General features: G+C 38.4%; 1 long non-coding RNA gene across 1 annotated transcript in view; it reads left to right on the top strand.

Annotated features, from left to right (window-relative positions):
* The first annotated feature begins 3,096 nt into the window (after nt 1-3,096).
* Nucleotides 3,097-18,179, top strand: part of LOC117597048 (uncharacterized) — a 33,805-nt gene continuing 18,722 nt past the window's right edge. Inside the window, exon 1 of the long non-coding RNA XR_004577991.2 lies at nt 3,097-3,535. This is a non-coding gene — a long non-coding RNA (uncharacterized LOC117597048). The remainder of the gene's footprint in view (nt 3,536-18,179) is intronic.

Genomic DNA, 18,179 nt, shown 5'->3' on the forward strand with positions numbered 1-18,179 from the left:
AAAAGCAGAAGAAATATTCTCATCTCCTGTGGGCTTCATGTGAGGAGCGCTTGTTTTATTATGGTTTCTAGCATGCCGATATACGTATTCATTCGTGTCCTTGTGTACACTGTATCGAAAGCCCTGTATCCAATCGGTTTGGTACGGACACATGTACCATTGCAGCCCTATTGTTTACTGATAGATTTTTTTTTTTTTTTAATCTCCTACCATTATTTTTGCAGGTATTCATCTGGTAAGGATTTCCTCATGGGTGGCAGGTGAATGGCACAAAGCAGCGTTTCCCCATACACATTCAGCAGTGGCGTGCAGTTGAATGGGGCTGGTATGAAGAGAAAGGGACCCCACCACATAAACAGTGACATCTCCGTATAGCAGTCCAACAAAAGCTATTTGTGAATGTGTGTGCACAAGGAAGAAGCAAGAACAAACTTACATCTCCTAGAGTAATGTCTATGGCAAAGCAGTTTACAGTCAAACTAATATCTATGGGAATAACTTTCCCATAGATATCTATACGTAGATACCCCATTTGACTGCTCCAGACACGTTAATGCATCTGCCATCAACATTTCAGACGCTGCTCATCATTCACACTATTCCTCCACTGACATGCTTAAAACACGAGTCTGCTGTTGCAGGCCCATGAAGACACATGCAACAGCACCCCTGCTGAAAAAAATCCTTGGGGAAAGGCTCCAAAGGATAACCCATATATATATATATTATTTCCTGGATTTCACAAGTGGCAGAAGTGTTATAAAGGAATAATTCACTCATAAATGGAAATTCTTTCATTATTTATATTCTCTAATGTCACTCCAAACATGTACAGTATACCTATTTATTCTATTGAACACAAAAGGTGAATTTTGAAATCTCCGAATTGTTTATTTGCCAAATAGTGATAGTGATAGCCACATGTGCATAGAGACCCAGCTCTGTGAATATCGAAAGCTATTAAAACCAGAGTAGAAGTAATAGTTATAACAATTTATCAATTGATTAGTAAATTGCTTCAAGACCTGAAATGTGTGTCAGATAAGGGAAACATCCAAACTGTGCAGTCTTGGGGGGCCTCAAGGAAAACTGTTGGAAAACACAGGTTTTATATTTTTGGGTTTTTACATCTTAACCATTATTTTTAATATCTAAATAGCAGCCAAATGAAATCAGCATTTAAATGTTTCCAATATGCAGCTAATTCTTTATCTCCATTGGATAGTGCTACAGCTGCTCACCAAGGTTCTCTGTATTTAAAATAGACACATTTCATCACTGACATCCCTGACTCCATCTCTGACTACCACTGTTTTGAATATTGGAGTTTTCAGCAATGTTCTTGCTGTTGATGGGGAGCTCTGGGTGTCCTTTTTTTTTTCTTTTTGTGTTTTGTTGCCAACATTTGCATAAATACTGTGCGTCAAGCTGGAACTATTTCACTTTCACACTCAGGCTCCAAACTACAGTTCTCCCCTCTCACTCCATTGTCCCTTAGTGTTTTTTTTTTTCTTTTATTGTTCCTATTTTAATAAAACTATTTGCCCACTTATTCCTTTCATTGTTTCTGTTTTAATAAAGCTGTTTTTCCTGTTAGTTATTTCTTTTGTTCCTGTTTTAATAAAACTCTTTGCTCAGTCGTATAATTGAAGTAGTGTTATGTTTCTCTTTCCCAAAGGATTATGCCCCAACAATGCTTACAGAAATTTTTCATTGTTTATCATTGCATATTTATATAGTGTCTTACTTGACTGCCTATTATCTTTTCCAGTGATCTGAATACAGGAATGTTTTGCCACTCCATTGACGTGATGTAACAGTTTGGCCACTATTATATCGTCCAGATTTTCATAGTGTCTTATCACTGTCCATGCCCTTATAGCATATTGTACAGATGGATATTATGCAGTGTTTGGTCCCCACTGTTCCTTTCAGAGACAGGGTAGTATTTGGTGCTAAACGTACAGTCTGGCAACTGAACCTGCTCATGTTACAATTAGCAGCTGACAAAATTTATGATTGTGCACTGTAAAATTGTCAAGTGTAAATAAATACTGATTAAGCACAACATGATTTAGCAGGTGTGGGTAACAAACATTTGTCAGGTGATATCTGTGTGTGATCTTGATAATGTGCTTAAACACACTTGTGAATGCCGTTTGAAAGTGAAAGCGGTTGGATCCAACACTTCATGTTCCCTAATCTAACAGACCTGATTCAACTCATCAGTTGATTAGTAATATGCTTCAAGACCTGAAATGGGTGTTTAAGATACGGTAGACATCCGCAATGGGGTGTTGGGGGCCTTCCGGGAAAATGGAACGGAACACTAAAAACATTGTGCATGAGCGACCCCTACTGCCTGACGATGGTAATGTAATATTTTCTCAGGCTTGTGAAACTAACTGATCACAGCTCGGGTGAATTAAATTGAACACAATTTCAGTCTTTAAATTGTGCAAACACTTGATTTCTGTGGAGGACTGTATATGTGCGTGTGCATCAAAATCATATAAATTGGTTTATTTTCAGCTGTGAATGGTTGGATTTTTACTGTCAATGCATTTTGACCTCAAATCGCATACATTGTACTGTTCATGCTGAAATCCTGTATCAAAATCTTCCTACTGGCTATAAAAATAAAACCTAAAAATAACCACTAGAGGACGTTCTGTATAGGTTATCTTTAAGTTGTTACAAAAAAAAAAAGGTTACCAAAATAAATAAATAAATAAATAAATAAATAAATAATAATAATAATAATAATAATAAAAACCTACAGAGAACGAACGTTCGAAGAACGTTATTATTTGGTTCACACACACAAAAAAAATAACCAAACGGGAACCATATGCTAACGTTAGGGGAACGTTCTGTATTTGCTGGGAATGTGGCTGGCTGTCTAGATGTGAAAAAGAAACCCGAAAAGGGTTAAGTATTGATAAACTGAGGAAGAAACTCACCTGCTCGCTCTGTATCCCTGCTGTAATGTCATGCTTGTTGTAATGCTGCTCCTGAGAGACTAGTGTAAATTGACCGATAGCGCCATCTGCTGTTTAGAGAGAGAAAGTTGCTCAGGTGCATTTGTGAGAAAATCAAGCCGAGGGGGAAAAAAAAGTCACGTCTCTTACAAACGTGAGTACTAGTACAATAAAGTATACCCTTGCTTATTAGGGGTCAAAAATAATGACAGTTTTGCACTGTTTGCGACAGCGACTTTTCGATTGCACATGGAGGGTTAAATGATTGTATGACTGATCTGTGGGCGGGTTTTACAGTCGACCTCCCTCTCTCTTCAGTTCACCCATCAGTTCAGTGTACCACTGCAGTTCAGTAGCACTGTAGTGTCCTGCAGCGTCATGGCAGAATGTCCAAAAAAAGAAAATACAAAACGCACTTCACTTCAGACTACACTAAAGTGTACCCCTGCTTAATAGGGGTCAAAAATAATGGCAGTTTTGCTCGCTGCACTGTTTGCAACAGCGACTTTTCGATTGCCCATGGAGGGTTAAAAGATTGTAAGAGACATGTTGAGGTGAGTTCAACATCTGTCGTTTGTTCATTAGCATAGCTAACGTTATTTAAACTAGCTGGCTAACTACTAATTAGCTAATCTATTGATGTCCTATGTGATGAGGCCAAACTCCCTGTAGACTTGCTTAAAGTTGTAATAGAATTAAAAAAAAAAAAACGAACAAAAACGACTCAGTGAGTTGACTAATATAATGTATAATATACAAATAATATAATAGTACATATTAAGTACATATTTTAATGTCACATTTTCTGCATATACCCAACCTGGTTTACAGATTAGACAAAATCACTAAACAAAGTATTACATAAGACAATATAATAAGCACACACCTTATGCTTTTATTTCTTTTAGGGACCACAACATATTAGGGAGGCTAAGTGCAGGGAAAGCTGCTCAAGTATTTTACAGTTCTTTTCAGCAGAAAACCAAAGTCTGATAGAGAAGGTCACTAGAGCTGAGGTGTACTTTACATCTTTCACTGTTGAGCATAACCTGCCATTCCACGTGTGAAGGCACATAAGCATGTTACTCAAGAAAATGTTTCCAGATTCAGAAATAGCACAAAAAACTATTGTGAACATGGCACTGGAACCTGATTGTTTAGAGGATCTGTGTAAGTTCATCCGGACAGAAAAAAGCCATACAGTATTTTGTTTCACGGAAGCAACGATATCATGTGTGAGAAGGAATGTGCCATATTAGCCAGGTACTATAATGAAACACAGGATAAGGTAACAGTTAGATTTGTAGACATGCCAGTGTGCAATGATGCCAAAGCTGAAAACATAACATAAAAAACATAAACATAAAACAGCCTTGACTCTTCTAATTGTGTAAGATTTAGCAGTGACAACTGCAGTGTGATGATTGGCGAAAACAACTCTGTCTTATCAAGAGTGAAAGCACAGGCCCTTCATATTTACAGTGTTGGCTGTCCAAGTCACCTTGTCAACATTTGTGCCAAAACTGCTGCTAAGGAGCTCTCAGTGTCACCTGAAGAACTGCTCATTGACATCTACTACTACTTTGAGAAAAGTTCCAAATGAAGAGAAGACCTAAAACAGTTTCAAGAGTTCTGCAATATTGCCCAGCAGAGAGTACAAAAGCATTGTCCTACACACTGGCTTTCTTTAGGAAAAGGTTTGGACCATCTGCTCCATCAATGGCCAGCCTTTATTTCATATTTTGAGTCAAAGAGTGAAAATCAGAAGTCATCTCATATTCAGAAGATGCTGAAATAAAAATAAACACATGCTTTCTCCATAGTGTCACACAATGTGTAGACAAATTCAATTTGATTTTTCAAAACAAGGCACCTGTCCACTTCAAGTTGGATCAGAGCATAGAAAAGCTCCTGCATTACATAGCAAGCAGACTTATTGAGCCAAAGGTATTAAGACAACAGAACATTCAGGAGATAGATGTGAGCAACCTTGAAATTCACCGAAGGTTTTTATTGGGCGCCTGGCAAAGAGGCAGTTGCTAAGCAAGGAAGCACAAGAGATGTCCACTTACAAGACAAAGCAGTTCTTCAAAGATGTCAGAGCATTCTATGTCATGAGCTTTCAAAAAATCTTGGGGAAGCTCCCAATGAGAGACCAAATCTTGAAAAAGCTTTCAGTCCTCGATACAGAGAGTCAAGATAATGTGAATCCAGAGCAGATTTTGACTTTGGCAGAGATTTCTAAATGTGATCAAGGCAGATGCCAGAGAACAGCTCTACTTGGAAGTCCTGGATTATGTCTCAACTAACCTTGAGGGACTGATGCCAAACTACAAAAGTTTGCCAGGTGATGACTTCCTGGGGAAGCTGTCCAAGTAAAACCTGTGACCACAGGGCAGTTGAGATTCAAACAGCTCTGCCAGTTAATGAAGCTGCTTTTGGTGCTGCCAAATTCTAATTGTGATGTGGAAAGGACATTCAGCATGGTGCATCATATTAAGACAGAATTCAGGAGTCAGCTATCTCACAAAACACTTGTAAATCTAATGTCTTGCAAAATTAACAAATTCATTGACACAGACTGCTCCGGGAAGGGTGGGTTTGCGGGGGTGGTGGAGCTCCTTGTAAATGGGACTGTTGTTGCATGCATGCTGGTGTCTTCACCATCGCCATCATAGATTTAACAATCGCCCACTGTAGAGCTGGACTTCATCTCTGCATTAAGAGAGAGGAGTGTCCCAGAGGAGAACCTCACGAAAATGGAGGAAGATAAGGTACGTCACTTGCTAGATGAACATGACATTTACTATTCCTTTTTCGTGGTTATTGAAATGGTCACACCAATGATACATGTTTCATAGCACCAAAACTGGGGTTTCCTGTTTGAAATTGCAAACTAATAAATACACAACTTTTTTGATGTCCTTGCGGGCTGGATGAACACACAACTCAACCACTAATGTCCGATTTGCGAAAAAATGTCTCTTTTTAACCGTTTCATTTTAAGGAATGGTTGAAAAAACTGGTTAGTGTTGTCTGTAATATCCTGAGCTAAGTAAACCACACACAACTGACTTGTGTAATTGTTTTGCTCTTTATCATTTCTACGTCTCAAGTGCAAACAACAGAGCACAACACATTTTCTTAGAAAATAATATGTCCAGTAGATGAGGTTAATATTCAATATACTTAATTTAAATCTCTATACTACACTCTGCATAACACACACACTGCAAATAAATAAATAAAACACAAACAAACTGTGTGGAGCAGTGTTTTTAAGGGTGTAATGGCAAATTTTAGATGATTTTTGCACCGGCCCCATAGTGTCATTTTTCTGAAAAAAAAAATTATACCAGTGACAAAAAAAGTGTGATGTATTGTGGCTCAGAGAACTTTTTTTAGTCCTATTTTTTTAAGCACACTTTAACATCTAAAACTAAACACATGCTAAAAGAGTATTATGTTGATGTGGTTCAGTTTGATCCTCATGTTGTAAGACTGCTGAATGAAGAGGAACTGTCGAAGTATGTTCCACGGTATGGTGACAGGGTCTGTGCAAAGAACTGGATGGAGTTAAATGCAGGAGAACATGGGAATGAAGACAGGAAACAGAAATTGATGAACTGATGGAGAAAAAAAATAAAACTATCAGCAATTCCAAATCAGAAAAAAAATACAGACATGGCAATAAGAATGCTGAAAGCAAGACCAGGAAAATTGAACGTGGCTGGATGCACTACCAAGATTGTAGCTACAAACAAGTTAGAAGACCCAAAGGAGATGGAACACAGGAAATTGTTGTTAAAAAATGAAGACACTGTGTCAAATGTTCTGGATATCGGGAGAAAACTTTTTTCCCTGAAGGTGAATCAAAAAAAGGGAATGCTGACAATTTAAATGTTATGATCTGTGTCACTGGCTCAGAAGAACCACTCAAGGAGAACCAGACAATTGGAAGCTTGTACGAGGCAACACATTACAAAATCCTTCGACTGTATGTGTGCACAAGACTGAGAGATCAGGATTCCGATCAGGATTCTGATCAGAGTGATGAAACTGACAGGCATTTGACTTTAAAGAGACCCCAGCTTATTTCCACCCCAGGCATAACTCCAAGTATTTCAGGATGTCACAATCAGAACAGAAGTCAAATTCTGCACTCCCCTCCTTCTACGTCTATGAATTCAAATGATGACTTACTCCAGTCTTCTGATGATGAAGTGGTGTTCTTGGGTAATGATGCGAACACATCCTTTGACATGGTCTCTGACACACTTGTATATTCACCTGTACATGTTGATTATATTCCATCCAAGTCTGATTCAATCTTCATTCCAGGAAGCTCATTCTGTGAAAATACAGACACAGTGAAGAAACAGTGCCAGTGACAGAAGATCCACCTCAGACAACTGACTCCCAGGAGCCAACAAACAATGACATGTTCTTTGAAAACCCTAGAAATGTGATTGAAAGTGAAACAGTTGTAGTTTGCAGAGTACACTGTGTAAATGATATGATTCAGGCTTTCTCAGACAAAAACATACTACATGCCAATGTAACATTTAAACGTCTACTCGAAAATGGTGAGGAGGAAGCTGGCATCGGAGATGGAGTGTTCCAAGACTGTCTTACTGATTTCTGGGACACATTTTTTGCAACAAGAACTTGTGGAACAACTTACAAGAAACCTAATCTGCATGACACTTACCAAGAAAGAGAGTGGGAATCTGTTGCACATATTTTTGCTTTTGGATGGCGGCGCTTTCGTTACTTGCCAATTCAGCCTGCACCTCCTTTTCTTAAAGAAGCACTGTCATTTCCTTCACCAGAAACCAGTCTAATGGAGGTGGTTTTGAATTACATTAGCCCAACAGAGAAGGATGTTTTAAGTGAAGCACTCCAAGACTTCCAAAGTGCTGACATGGATGAATTCCTCAGTGTAGTCACAGCTGCTCAGTGCTTCCAAATGAAAACAATCTCCAGAACATAGTGGAAGAAATTGCACATAAAGAGATGGTGCAATAATATTTAAAGATAAAGTGCTGGCAACCTATTCTGTGATCTATTGGGGAAACCATGACTGCAGAAAGTCTGGACAAGATAGCTGAAAATCTCCAACCAAAGGTAAGAAGTGTCACAAAATCCAATAAGTTGCATAATAATCCCACAGTCAATGTCCCTGTCTGAAACAATTGTATCAAATCATCTCCTGCGATTCATTAGGGAAAGAGACCATAAGGAGCTTGGTCTTTTTCTCATATACTGCACAGGGTCTTATTTCTCTCCAAGACAGTTCAAGTAACATTTAAAGAAATGAATAAGTTTTCAAGAACGCCCATTGCACACACTTGTACGCAACATTTGGAGCAACATTGTACACATCACATTGGCATGTGACTTCAGAACCTATGCAGAATTTAGGGCAGAGGTTTCCTCTGTGTTAAACAGTGGAGTGTGGCTAATGGTTATGTCACAGATGTATGAAGTGCCTGCACCAAACGAAAAAGATGTCTGTGAGTTAATTTAAATTATTGGTATAAATTGAAAGTAATGTTTTCAGGTTTAAACGTTATATCCTGTTCATGAAGTTGTAATAGGAGTAATTTTAAAAACTATTGTTTGTAATAGTATGGTTTTCTATGGGTTTTAAAATATACTGTTTATACTGTTACTGATAGAAATTTAGTGGGCTGATTTGAATGGGGCAGTTTTATGTTTTCAGGTGTTTTTTCAGTGTTTACACTTTTTTTTGCCCATTTATATATCCAGCAGGTAATCTAAATAATCTGTCATTGAAGCACTACAGTTGCACTTGAATGGTTTTATTTGCATCAACTGATTCATATATTTGGTACACAATTGTATGTATATTTTGTATTAAAACAAAGTTCTTTAACTCACCTTTTGATGTAATTACTTATTGTTTTCATTAGGTGTCAAACTTTTTCTTTTAATAAAACATAGCTAGTTAAAAAACAAATATATACACACAAATACAAATATAACTTGCAACCTAGAAAATATAAATAACATACATTTACACAAAAAAAGCACTTTTACAATTATGGCATATGTACATAATCTATACACCTAGAAGTTCTTTAATCAGAGGTCGAATATTTTTGTCTCTTATAGAGACATGAACTCTGTGTTCTTGTTATGGAGGAGAATAATCTACAATCAAGGGCTGTTGAACTTGACTGTAGATTATTCTCCTCCATAACAAGAACACAGAGGTCATGTCTGATTTCCACAGGCAGACATTTTCATTTTTTTGGATAATCACATCCAATCTTTCAGGATCTATGGGATTCAAGTAGTCTTTTGATTGATAAAGTTCTGTTAAGTTGTACATGAGGAAGGGTCTCCCATGTTGCAAGCCACTGCCATTGCTACGTCAGATTCGGTGGTGGTTCCACATGTTTACAACAGTATCCTAAAAACAAAGCACATTAAGGATTAATAAAGGGGTATAATGACATGCAGTGAATTGAAAAGCTACTGGCAAGGTTTACCGAAGCACTAAGTAGAACGTTATTTGCACATAAGTAGTACTTAATCTGTATGGCATGTTTCCAAAAAGCATTGTTATCTAAGTGGCATGTTAAAATGTTCCATTAAATGATCTGCTTCTTTTCACAGTTTCTAGACACAAAGGAACACTTAATTAATTATATTAATACAGTTTGATGATCATAGCAGAGCAATATCTGAGAATACAAAAGTGTCTAACACGATACTCGGCAGTCTGTGCATGAGACATGATATGCCTGAATTTATATGACAGACAACAAGGCATCATTTAGGCCTACTTTGATAAGTAAGTAATTGCAGCAGATATGATACATTCCTATAATGATAATCATTCCACAAGAAACCTTATTATTAAATAAATATACAAAGGATCAATCTCTCGTCCTTCTAACAATCCCATTCTTCCTCCAATGGCAGGTTTAAATCTGCTGCAGTAGTGTAGTCTGGAATGGCAGTTACATATGGCTTGTTGCATGATGACACAGTGCACAGTGTTTCTAATCACAGTGCACAGTGATTAGACTTCAAACCAGATGATCTAAATATCTATTTATCTGTGTGTGTGTGTGTGTGTGTGTGTGTTTGTGTGTGTGTGTGTGTATATACAATGCCACAATCATAATTTCATAATTTTGCCTCTGTACACCACCAAAACACCATTTAGGAATTACAGAATTACAGTCATTTTTTTTTTCAAAAATGACTGGCTGAAATCTGGAAATATGTATATATATATATATATATATATATATATATATATATATATATATATATATATACATATGTGTGTGTGTGTGTGTGTAAATGTCTTAGGCATGTTAGGTTTGTTGTTGGATTCCTTGTGCATACAAAAAATGTCACTGGATTATTACAATTATTTATCACGAGAATATTAAGTCGTGATCACAAGAAAACAAGAAAGAAAAAAAAAATGCATGGTCGATTAGGGCTTCCGTAACACACCGCTTAAAGTGGAGAATTATTCGGGGCTAAAGAAATAAATCTGTCCAGGCCAGGTCACGCCCCTGGTACTGACAGTAAAGCAAGTAATCTAGCTATGGACAGGGTCAACTTTAACTGTACTTAGTGGAAGCTCATTACATGAGGTCACGTGCTCATTGCTGACAGAGATTATGTGAAAACGCGCGGCAACTGTAAATGAGCTGTTTACCCATATCATTACCTACATAAAATACACAAACCACCTGCTGGACTGGTGGTACATAAAAGTCAATAAAAAGAACGTTTCATGAGGAGCAGTGGTCTTCATTCAGTATCACAGAGCTTGTGATATTTCACCAGAATACGAGTTTAAAACCTCTCTCATTTATCATTCGCTTTGATTATTTGAATAAACTAAGACTCCATAATATTTAATATTTAAAGTATTGCATAGCAAGCTGAATAAGTCAGACGACAACACTAGGCTAAACAAAATATAGGCCTAATTTGTTAACGATCGACACTGATGTAAAAACGTGCGTGGTTATCTTAAAACACTATTTCTTGTATTTAATATTAGGTGGACGCTATTTTCAGAATACACTATCAGGTTTCTATTACAGTTCTCACCTTGTACACAACTTTGTCAGACAGATCCCTCAGGAGTCCCTCTCCAGACCAATGGCCTTGCTTTGCAAAGCGCATGCGCGGTCACTCACTTTGACGTTGCTCCCGAGCAAGCGAAAAGAAGAAGATAAAAAGGTAGCATGAGGCAGGCACAAAAATGTGTGAGGCAAAAAAAACTTAATGTTTCTTGCTAAATACATGAGCAGCGTTTCAACAGAAATTCATTTATATTTTCGCAGTATATGGAAGTGAAGCTGTGATAAACCTTAAGTGGAACAACGCATTCGCAAACAGTTCAGACTCAGTCAGAACAGGAAGCCAACATATTGTGTCTTTTTTTTATCATCTCAAGAGAAAAAAATCCTGAGGTTTTCTTTTTGCATAACATTATTAATTATACTTATTATTAATTACATGTCATTCATATGTATATTTCATTAACTGAAATAAGATGATAAACTATACACTAATTATAACTATATATAATACAATATACATTTTTTAATAGAGTCTCCCTTTTTTCAGTGCAATTACAGCGATACACTGAAGCAGTAAATATTATTCACATAGTCCCAACACAACTAGACTAAGTAAACGTAGATTGTGTCTAGCTAGCATAGCAAGTTTTATCATGGCTGTCAGAGTAGGGACAGTTGCAACATGCTGTTGCAACTGTCCCTTATCACCCTTAGCACATTGATGTAAAAGCTTGTCATATTAATATAATACAATTGTAATTTTATGGATTAATAAAGAACCCTTTCAATAGCCAGGTATCCCTCCTTTTTTAAGTAAATACTCTCAGATTAGGCCACAATGTAGCCTACATTTTTTCTTTGTTTTCAGTATGCCACAAGAGAGGAAACGCACAACAGATAGGGGTATCCCTCTATCTGTTCTGACATTAGCAGCAACCCTAGTGAAGGATGAAGGCAGGACAGTGAGGTCTGTGGCAAAGGACTTTGCGATTTGCCACACAACCCTCTATCGATTTATGAAAAAGTTAATGCCGGCTATGATAGAAACGTGTGAGAACACACAGAGCATCACAGCTTGCTGTGCCCATGCTGACCCCTGTCCAATGCCAGAAGCGCCTACAATAGGCACGTGAGCATCAGAACTGGACTGTGGACCAACTGAAGAAGGTGGCCTGGTCTGATCAATCACATTTTGGATGGACGGGTGCGTGTGTATCACTTACTTGGGGAAGAGATGGCATCAGGATGCACTACGGCAGGAAGGCAAGCTGGCAGGGGCAGGGTGATGCTCTGGGCAGTGTTCTGCTGGGAAACCTTGGGTGTTGGCATTCATGTGGATGTTACTTTGACACATAACACCTACCTAAACATTGTTGCAGACCAAGTACACCCCTTCATGGCAACGGTATTCCCTAAAGGCAGTGGCCTTGTTCTGGAATGGTTTGAGGAACATGACAAAGAGTTCAAAGTGTTGATTTGGCCTCCAAATTCCCCAGATCTCAATCTGGTCAAGCATTTGTGGGATGTGCTGGACAAACAAGTCCGATCCATGGAGGCCCCACCTCACAACTTACAGGACATAAAGGATCTGCTGCTAATGTCTCTGTGCCAGATACCACAGCACACCTTCAGAGGTCTTGTGGAGTCCATGCCTTAATGGGTTAGAGCTGTTTTGGCAGCACAAGGGGGATCTACACAATATTAGGAAGGTGGTTTTAATGTTATGGCTGATCAGTGTATAAGTCTTTTTTTCTGTACTTTATCTGGCTTTAAATTGACAGGTTGGTTATTACTTAAATACCCCTTTTTGTGTAACTTTGTCTCCTTTTGTGTCTCAAGATCCCATCCAATGTTGTTGTTCTTTATATACAGTCCCCTCCGAAACTATTGGAACGGCAAGGCCAATTCATTTGTTTGTGCTGTACACCAAAGAAATTTGGGTTTGAGATCAAAAGATGAATATGAGACAAGAGTTTAGGATTTCAGCTTTGATTTCCTGGTATTTACATCTAGATGTGAACCTTTAGAACCTATAGAACCTTTTGTATCAGACCACCCAATTTTTCAAAAGCAAAAGTATAGGAACATATAAGTGTTGAAGTAAATTAAAGTAAATAACGCTTAATATTTGGTTGCTTATAACTGCATCAAGCCTGCAACTCACTGACAACACAGGATGTTTTTTTTTTTTGTATTTTGCACCATTCTGTGTAAACTCTAGAGACTGTTGTGTGTGAAAACCCCAGGAGATCAGCAGAAATACTCAAACCAGCCCAGTAACCATGTAACCAGTAACCATGCCACTGAAATCATATTTTTTTTCCCATTCTCATGTTTGATGTGAACATTAACTGAAGCTTTTTGCATTGTGCTACTGCCACCTGATTGGCTGATTAGATAACTGCATGAATGTACAGGTGTTCCTAATAAAGTGGATGGTGAGGGTAGATTTACAACAATCACCAATAAGTTTCTGTAAGTTAGGAGTATATTCTTCCTGTTTCAAACAAGCCTCTCAAAATGTATTTTTCAAAATGTCTATACCTCTCTTAAGAAGTACATCATCATAAATTGCAGAATTTTTCTCAAGCCTCTCCATATGGTAATACTGTTCTCTATTTGGCTAGGGCACAGATAGAGATACGGTGGTTCGATGTCCTTCAGATCCTGCCTGAAGTTATCAATCATCTTTTGGGCTGATGGCTCAGTGAAGTTCTATTCCTCGTACTGTGCCAGAGGTATCTGAGCATGATAGATAGGGCAGAAGGCAGACAGGAGATAAAATAAAAATATAGAAATTCTAAAAAGAGACTAAAAATACTTAGCTGTACAGATAAGTTATGGAACTGAAAGTAACTAATGGAAAGATTGTGTGCTGGATCCAACTTACTATAAACCTACAGCCAACATCCTGTGCTTTATTTCTGCATTTTATTTTGAGCCTGTTTTGCAAAGACAAGTGTTCAGTGAAAGTGTTGACTAACTCCGTCTGGCTGAGTTCTTCCTAAAAGCCATGTGATAGCCATCTCCATGACTGTCTGACATCCGGGAGTGTGTTCATGACTCCAAATCCATAGTGACACTAGCTGCGTTTACATGGACACTAATAATCTGATCGTAATTGCACTAGAAGCACAATCAGATTTAAAAAGTCACATGTAAACATGTCAATCGGAATGAATTGGCCAAAAATTTCATTCGGATCGTAAGGGGTGGTTTAAACCTTTTCTAATCCGATGGAGAGGACATGTAAACACTTCATCGGATTGAAAATGAAACCAGATAGTTCTGCGCATGTGCAATGACGTACAAATCACGTAATGGCGTATAACACACGGTTGTCAGCGGTATTGGGGCTCTGACCGTAGCCTCACCAGGTGCCATGTACCCCTCCACCATTGAGCATAGTGTCATACATAACTGTCGTGTCATCCTAAAATTCTCCTTCCACTCCTCGTCTGTGAAGTGGTGCAAGATGACGTTGTCCCACCAGTCCTTGCTTCGGACCCTCATCCACAGTCGCCTTGTTCTGGGCTCGGGAAGGGGCATTTTAATTGCTTGATAAATACACGCAGTACCGCACAAAACATCACGTGCTTGTCGTCTTCTAATTAGCAGCTGAAATAGGCAAATGTTAAGTCTGCTTTTTAAAATGAAAAAAAGAAGCAATGGCAAGAGAGTGGCTGCTAGTATCTGCATGTTGGAATGGTGGGAAACGTGTATTCGTGCACTGTGCGCATGTCAGAATATCAAATCCGATTCTGTCATGTAAACGCACATATCATCCCGATTACTTTATTCAGCGTTCTTGTAAACACTGTGATCGGATTAATCAATCTGATTGATTTCATTCCGATTGAAACAAAAAGTGTCCATGTAAACGTGACTACTGTCCTTGTCTGTGGGTGGAGGATGGCGCATGGTGCAAGGTGTGTTGGGCATCCACGAACAAAAGTCAAACTAGAGTATAGAGGAATAAATACACAAAATCAATCTGAACAAGATTAAAACACAGAAGAGCATGTTGTTAGAAGTGACCCACTGGCCAAAATGTTAAATTTAATGGTCAGTACATTGATACTTGCCTCTTACAAAGTCGCAGTTAGAGCTTTCTTAATTTAAATACTAGAAGACCCTTTTCTGAGACACTTCTACTGCTTTGGATGGCAACTTGTTTGCAGGATGGTTTGATTTTTTTCACCCCTAACTGACTCCTGCACCATGATTGGCTTGTAGTAATTACGCTATAACACTATTAATTAGTTGCTTGTGGTGGGACTGAATATTGTAGTAACAGAGAACTGATGTATTAATACAGTAATTATGCAAAATTGTGAATTTTGCCAAAACACTTGGGCTGAGAAATGCAGTACTGCATATTAATTCAATTCCAGTTCAATTTTATTTGTATAGTGCTTTTAACAATGGATATTGTCACAAAGCAGCTTTACAGAAATATATAAATTCAGTCTATGAATTTTAAATTTATAAGTTTATCCCTAATGAGCAAGCCAGAGGCGATGATGGCAAGGAAAAACTCCCTGAGACGAAATTAAACCTTGAGAGGAACCAGACTCAAAATGGAACCCATCCTCATCTGGGTGACAACGAATACTGCAATTATAAATAATTCCCTTCTATAACCGTACTACATGGTCAAAAGTGCAATTGTATAACCAGGAGACTTGAGAACTGTTCATGGCAATTGCAGTCCTAAAGCTATCATAGCAATTGTGGTCCTAAGCCACTGTAATAATAATAATAATAATAATAAGTTTATTTTATATAGTGCCTTTCTGCAAACTCAAGGTCACTTTACAATATGAAAATAGATAAACATGACAGCAGACAAAGAACAAAAGGAAATAAACAAGAAATCCATGGCATGAATCGGATCATACAGTCAGTTATCAGAAAAACAAGAAAGAAAAAGATGTGTTTTAATGTGGGTTTTGAAATCCTGTAATGAAGAAAGATCACATATGTTTTTGGGAAGAGAAACATCCCAGATCTCTCTATCCATGCCAGATCCTCTAGATCTGCTCCTTTACTTAAGAAAAGAACTATTCACAAAAGGCTTAAACAAATATGTTTTCAGCCTAGACTTAAACACTGAGACTGTGTCTGAGTCCTGGAAGGCTGTTCCATAACTGCATGAACTATTTTTTCTGCATCGTGTTGTGACATTATATTTCTTATCTTAGCAATCTTTCTGAGACTAAAAAGACTATCTTAGTAATATTATCTACATGAGCTTCAAATGAATCTGGAGTCAAATTACCCCAAGGTCTTTAACTGCTGCACATGAAAGGCCATCCAGAGATATTATGTAATCAGGAAGCTTACTTCTGTATTGTCAGAATTAAGTATAATGAAGTTAATAAGCATCCAGTGTCTAATGTCCTTTACACATTCCTCAACTTTATTAAGCTGGTGTCTCCCATCTGGCTTTTCTTAAACATACAACTGTGTGTCATCAGCATAACAGTGGAAGCTAATGCCATGTTTACGAATAATTTTACCCAGAGGTAGTATATATAAAGAAAAAAGCGGTGGGCCTAAAACAGAACCTTGTGGAACACCAAACTTATTTAATTGATCAGTCTTATCAGTTTGTAGAGAATTCACCATTTACATCTACAACAATAACAATAACAATCAGTCAATTAAGACCTGAGCCAGGAGAGGGCCATTCCCTTAACTCCAACAACATCTTCTAGTCTATCAAGGAGAATAGTATGATCAGTGGTATCAAAAGCTGCACTGAGGTCAAGCAACACAACCCTGATCAGAGGCCAGTAGTAGGTCATTTACCACTTTATCCAGTGCTGTCTCTGTGCTATAATGAGGCCTAAATCCTGACTGAAAATAGCATTAATTTCAATTCAATTCATTCTTATTTGTATAGCGCTTTTTTACAAAGGTCATTGTCTCCAAGCAGCTTTACACAAACAAAAGTGAAGTGTGTGTGTGTGACGTCTCTGATGAGCAAGCAGGGCGACGGTGGCAAGGAAAAACTCCCTGAGATGGTGATAGGAAGAAACCTTGAGAGGAACCAGACTCAACAGAGAACCCATCCTCATATGAGTTTACACTGTAGTGCGCGTGTGTGTGTGTACAATGTGTGTTGGTGTAGTCCATGGAAAACAGCTGAAGCGTCTTCGTGGCAGTGTGAAGCATTGCCGGTAGACAGGTCCAGAGTGAAGGGGGGGGGGTCTGGATTACCAGCAGCTCAGGAGTGATGCTCATCTGGTCCAGAGCGTATGGGGGGTCTGGATCACCGGCAGCTCAGGAGTGTAGCTCGGCAGAAAGAGAAGGAAAGTGGTTAGGTACACTCACAGTCACCGTGTGGAGATAAAACTTAATGAGGAGTGCAGGGGACCACGGCAGGACTAGCTATAACAGCATAACTAAAAGGAGAACCAGGGGGAAACACAGACGTGAGAGATCCCTGATATGTAAGGCATACAGTCACTCTGCCGTCACAAATCTCCTGAGTGACTAACGAGAGTGAGGAAGACAGCATCCAAACACACCAGATCACCATAGCACTCAACATCCACGAGTCCCCCAGATCTACTCCTTTGTCTAAAACACTAGTCGCTAAATGCTAGGTTAAATAAATAAGTCTTCAACCTCGACTTAAACACTGAGACCGTGTCTGCTTCACGTACATTAACTGGGAGGCTATTCCATAATTTTGGGGCTTGGTAAGAGAAAGCTCTGCCCCCTGCCGTGGTTTTGGCAATGCGTGGTACTGATAGACAGCCTGCATTCTTAGAGCGAAGTAGGCATGGCGGAACGTAAGGTACTAACATATCGCTTAAATACTGCGGAGCGAGACCGTTTAATGCTTTATAGGTTAGGAGTAATATTTTAAAATCGATGCGGAATCTTACTGGGAGCCAGTGTAATGTAGATAAGACTGGCGTTATATGCTCATACTGTCTAGTCCTAGTAAGGACCCTCGCTGCTGCATTCTGAACTATCTGAAGCTTATTTATGCATCTAGACGAACATCCAGATAGTAAAGCATTGCAGTAATCTAATCTGGATGTGATAAATGCATGGATTAGTTTTTCAGCATCATTTAGCGAAAGTATATTTCTAATCT

This window comes from Pangasianodon hypophthalmus, chromosome 4 (assembly GCF_027358585.1).
Source record: "Pangasianodon hypophthalmus isolate fPanHyp1 chromosome 4, fPanHyp1.pri, whole genome shotgun sequence".
NCBI lineage: Eukaryota > Metazoa > Chordata > Actinopteri > Siluriformes > Pangasiidae > Pangasianodon > Pangasianodon hypophthalmus.